A 6119-nucleotide genomic window follows, 5' to 3' on the forward strand; every position below is an offset into this window, starting at 1 on the left:
ACTCATTGGTAATAGTAAGTACATGGAAAAACAAAATGTTATAACACTGTAATTGTGTTTCATAAACCACTCTTATCCTAAGTAGAAAGACTAAATGATGAACCAATCAAAAATGACAACTACAACAACTTTTTAAGACATAGTACAATAAGATATAAATAGAAACAACAAAAAGTTAAAAAGTGGGGGCTGAAGACAAGGCATGGGGGTTTTATTTGTTTTTTGATTACTTGCTTATTTGGTTGCACATTTATGCTAATAGTGTTATCTGCATAGATAGTATGTGCAAGCCTCATACCAACTGCAAACCAAAAAACATACAATGGATATGTAAAAAATTAAAAGAAACTACATCATATCACTAGAGAAAATCATCTTAACTAAAAGGAAGGCAGGAAGGAAGAAACAAGGGAGAGAAGACCACAGAACAACCAAAAAAGGAATAACAAAATGGCAGGAATAAGTCATCACTTATCAATAATAATGTTGAATGTAAATGACTAAACTCTGCAATCCAAAGACATAGACTTGCTAAATGGATGAAAATAAACAAGACCCAGTGATCCGTTGCCTACAAGAAACACACTTCCCCTATAAAGACACACATAGACTGAAAATGAAGGGATGGAAGAAGATATGCCTTGTTAATAGAAAAATAAAAAAGAGCAGAAGTCACTATACTTATATCAGGTAAAATAGATTTCAAGACAGAAACTTTAAGAAAGAGACAAAGAAGATCACTACATAGTGATAAAGGGGTCCATTTAGGAAGAGACTATAACAATTTTCAATATATTTGCACTCAACCTGGGCACACTAAGATACATAAAGCAAAATTTATTAGAGGTAAAGAGAGAGCTAGGCCCCAATACATTAATTGCTGGGGACTTCAGCACATCACTTTCAGCATTGGACAGGTCTTCCAGAAAGAAAATCAACAAAGAAACATCAGACTTAATCCACACTATACAACAATTGGATGAAATAGATATTTCCGGAAGAATTCCCCTCTGACTAAGGATGATTTATGTGTTCCTTCTGTAGTGTTAGTTGAGTTTGGCCTGGTTTTCCTTTCTAGCTATTCTGTACCTTTGAGCTTCCTCAGCTGTATCCACCCCCAATCATCCCTTTCCTCTTCTTCTACAACATATGAAGAGCTGCAGAATACACATTTTTTTTCCTCAGCATATTGATCATTCTCAAGGATAGACCATATGTTAGGTCACAAAATCTGTCTTTAAACATTCAAAATACTAAAATGTCATCAAGTATCTATCTTCTCTGACCACAGTGTAATAGAACTATAAATCAATAACACAAGGAATTTTGGAAACTATACAAATATGTGGAAATTGAACAATAAGTTTCTGAATGACCAGTGGGTCAATGAAGAAATTAAGAAGGATATTGAAGAATTTCTTGAAACCATGATAGTGGAAACACAACATACCAAAACCTGTGGGATACAGCAAAGGCAATACAAAGAGTTTGTATGTAGAAAATAAGTTTTTCTACCTCAAAAAAGAAAAGAAACTGCAAATGAACAACTTAATGATGCATCCTAAAGAACTAGAAGAGCAAAAGCAAGCCAAACCCAAAATTAGTGAAATAATAGAAATAATAAAGATCAGAGCTCAAATAAATGAAATTGAAATGAAGAAAACAATGGAAAAGATCAATGGAACAAAAAACTGGTTTTTTTTAAAGTTATGCAAGTTAACAAATGTGTATCTCAGCTAAGAAAAAAGAGAAGATCCAAATAAAACCAGAGATGAAAAGGGAGACATTACAACTGATACCACAGAGATTCAAAACTACTAAGAACAAATACATACCAGTAAATTGGAAAATCTAGAAGAAATGGGCAAATTTCTAGATGCATACCACTGCCAAGACTGAACTATGAAGAAATTCAAAACCCAGACTGATAACAAGTAATGAAATTAAAGACATAATAAGAAGTCTCCCAGCAAAGAAAAGCTTGGCACCTGATGGCTTCACTGCTGAATTTGAACAAATAATTAAAGAACTATTATCAGTGCTACTCAAATTATTCTGAAAATTAAAAGAGGAAGGGATACTTTGAAACTCATTCTATGAGGCCAGTCTTATCTCAATACCAAACCAGACAAAGACACAGAAAAAAAAAAAAGCCAAAAAACTATAGACCAGTATCTCTGATGAATAATGAGCAGAAATCCTCAGCAAAATACTACCAAACCAATCAATTTCAATAATGCATTTAAAAGATTATTCTTAGTGGTGTTTATCCTTGGGATGCAAGGATGACTCAACATAAAAATCAATCCATGTGATACATCATATCAACAGAATAACAGACTAATACCACATATTTCAACGGATGCTGAAAAACATTTGATTAATTCAACATTTATTCATGATAAAAACCATCAAAAGGCCGGGTGCGGTGGCTCATGCCTGTAATCCCAGCACTTTGGGAGGCCAAGGCAGGCAGATCACCTGAGGCCTGGAGTTCGAAACCAGCTGACCAACATGGAGAAACCCCATCTCTACTAAAAATACAAAATTAGTCGGGCATGGTGGCGCATGCCTGTAATCCCAGCTACTTGGGAGGCTGAGGCAGGAGAATCACTTGAACCCAGGAGGTGGAGGTTGTGGTGAGCCGAGATCACGCCATTGCATTCCAGCCTGGGCAATAAGAACAAAACTCCGTCACCAAAAAAAAAAAAAAAAGCTAAAAAACATTTAAAACCTGAGTATAGAAGGAACATAGTTCAGCATAATAAAAGCCATATGCAGCAGACCCACAGCTATTATGCTGAATGGGGAAAAGCTGAAAGCCTTTTCTCTAAGGTCTAGAAGATGACAAGGATACCTACCTTCACCACTGTTACTTAATGTAGTACTGGAAGTCCTAGCTATAGCAGTCAGTCAAGAGAAAGAAATAAACATCATCTAAATTGGAAAGGAAAAAGTCAAGTTATCCTTGTTTGCTGATGATATAATCTTATATTTGGAAAAACCTGAAGACTCCACCAAAAAAACTATTAGAATGGATGAGCAAAACCAATAGAGTTGCAGGGTAAAATTTAACATACAGGCTGGGTGCAGTGGCTCATGCCTGTAATCCCAGCACTTTGGGAGGCCAAGGTGGGTGGATCACGAGGTCAGGAGTTCAAGAGCAGCCTCGCCCAGATGGTGAAACCCTGTCTCTACTAAAAATACAAAAATTAGCCAGGCACAGTGGCAGGCGCCTATAATCCCAGCTACTCGGGAGGCTAAGGCAGGAGAATCGCTTGAACCTGGGTGGCAGAGGCTGCAGTGAGCCAAGGTCACACTACTGCACTCCAGCCTGGGTGACAGAGTGAAACGCCATCTAAAAAAAAAAAAAGTTTAACATACAAAAATAAGTACCATGTCTTGTCTATATGCCAACAGTAAACAATGTGAAAAGGAAAAAAAAAGTAATTCCATTTACAACAGTGAATTATAAATATCTAGGAATGAACCAAAAAAGTAAAAGATCTCTATAATGAAGACAATAAAACACTTATAAAAGAAATTTAAAAAGACACCAAAAATGGAAAGACATTCCAAGCTCATGGATTGGAAGAATCAGTATTTTTAAAATTTTCTTACTACCCAAAGAAATCTACATGTTCAATGTAAACTCTATCAAAATACCCATGACATTCTTCACACAAATAGAAAAAACAATGCTAAAATTTATATGGAACCACAAAAGACCTAGAATTGCCAAATCTATCCTAAGCAGAAAGAACAGAACAGAAGGAATCGTGTTACCTGACTTCAAATCATACTACAGAGTTACAGTAACCAAAAGCCATGGTACAGTCATAAAAACAGACATTTGATAAGTCTAACAGAAAACTCAGAAACAAACCCACACATGTACAGTCAACTCATTTTTGACAAAGTCCAAGAACATACGCTGGGTAAATGAGTCTCTTCAATAAATGGTGCTGGAAAAACTGTATATTTGTATGCAAAAGAATGAAACTAGATCCTCTCTCTCTCTCACCATATGTAAACATCAAATAATCAAAATGGGTTAAATACTTAAATCTAAGGTCTCAAACTGTAAAGCTATTTAATACTGCAAGAACACATTGGGAAAAATTTCCAGGACATTGGTCTGAGCAAAGATTTATTTGGTAATACCTTACAAGCACAGGCACCAGAGCAAACATGGACAAATAGGATCACATCAAGTTAAAAAGCTTCTGCACAGCAAAGAGAACAAAGTGAAGAGACAATTCACAGAATGGAAGAAAATATTTACAAACTCTGTATCTGACAAGGGATTAGTAAGCAGAATATATAAGGAGCAGAAACAACTCTATAGGAAAAATCTAATAATCCAGTTAAGAAATGGACAAAACATTTGAATAGACATTTCCCATAACAAGACACACAAATGGCAAACAGGTATATGAAAAGGTGCTCAACATCATTGATCATCAGAGAAATGCAAATCAAAACTACAGTGAGATATTCTCTCTCCAGTTAAAATGGCTGTTCATATCCTTTGCCCACTTTTTAATGGGATTGTTTTTACCCTTTATATTTGTTTTAAGTGCTTTATAGATGCTGGAAGTTAGACTTTTGTCAGATGCATAGTTTGCAAATATTTTCTCTCATTCTGTAGGTTGTCTGTTTATTCTGTTGATAGTTTCTTTTGCTGTGCAGAAGATTTTTTCTTTTTTTTTTCTTTTTTTTTAGGTTTTTTTTTTTTTGGCAGGGTATCTGTGGCCCAGGCTGGAGTGCAGTGGAACTATCTCGACTCACTGCAACCTCCGTGTTTGGGCTCAGGTGATTCTCCCACCTCAGCCTTCTAAGCAGCTGGGACTACAAGCGTGTTGCCACCATGCCCAGCTAATTTATGTATTATATTTTTGGTAGAGATGGGATTTCTCCATGTTGCCCAGGTTGATCTCAGAATCCTGGGCTCATGCAATCCACCAACTTCAGCCTCCTAAAGTGCTGGGATTACAGGTGTAAGCCACCATGCCTAGGCTGTACAGAAGCTCTTTAGTTTAATTAGATCCCATTCGTCAATTTTTGCAGTTGTTTTTCATGTCTTCGTCATGAAATCTTTGCCCGTGCCTATGTCCTGGATGGTATTGCCTAGGTCATCTTTCAGGTTTTTAAAAATAGTTTTGGGGTTTACATTTAAGTCTTTATCCATCTTGAGTTAATTTTTGTATATGGTGTAAGAAAGGGGTCCAGTTTCAATCTTCTGCATACAGCTAGCCAGCTATCCCAGCACCATTTACTGAACAGGGAATCTCCATTGCTGGTTTTTGTCAGATTTGTAGAAGATCAGATGGTTGTAGGTGTGTCACGTTTTTTCTGGGTTCTCTATTCTGTTCCATTGGTCTTTGTGTCTGTTTTTGTATCAGTACCATGCTGTTTTGGTTACTGTCACCCTTTAGTATGGTTTGGTGTCAGGTAGCATAATGCCTCCAGCTTTGTTCTTTTTGCTTAGGATTGCCTTGGCTATTCAGGCTCTTTTTTGGTTTCATATGAATTTTAAAATAGTTTTTTTTCTAACTCTGTGAACAACCTCAATGGTAGTTTTAAGAGGAATAGCACTGAATCCATAAATTGCTTTGGGCAGAATGGCTATTTTAATGATATCGATCCTTCCTATCCTTGAGCATGGAATGTGTTTCCAGTTTTTTGAATCACCTCTGTTTTTTGTTTGTTTGTTTGTTTTTGTTTTTGAGCCGTGTTTCATAGTTTTTCTTATAGAAATCTTTCATCCCCCTAAGTAGTTGTAGTTTTAGATATTTTATTTCTAAATGTGTTATGTAGCGTTATGGTAACCAAAAGAGCATGGCACAGGCATGAAAACAGACATTAGATAAGTCAAACAGGGTAGAGAACTTAGAAAGAAATCTCCACAACCTACAGTGAATTCATTTTTGACAAAGATGCCAAGAACATACACTGGGGAAATGATCGTCTCTTCCATAAATGGTACTGGGAAAACTAAATATTCACATGGAGAAAAATGAAACTAGACCCCTCTCTCTCTCCATGTACAAAAATCAAATTGATTAAAGACTTAAATCTAACACCTCAAACTATGAAACTACTATAAGAAAACATTG

At 36.1% G+C, this 6119-nt stretch overlaps 1 pseudogene; it reads left to right on the forward strand.

The window, feature by feature from the left end:
• The window catches only part of LOC105550400, a 56624-nt pseudogene that overhangs the window by 4330 nt on the left and 46175 nt on the right, over positions 1-6119 (forward strand).

This window comes from Mandrillus leucophaeus, unplaced genomic scaffold (assembly GCF_000951045.1).
Source record: "Mandrillus leucophaeus isolate KB7577 unplaced genomic scaffold, Mleu.le_1.0 Scaffold480, whole genome shotgun sequence".
Lineage (NCBI taxonomy): Eukaryota > Metazoa > Chordata > Mammalia > Primates > Cercopithecidae > Mandrillus > Mandrillus leucophaeus.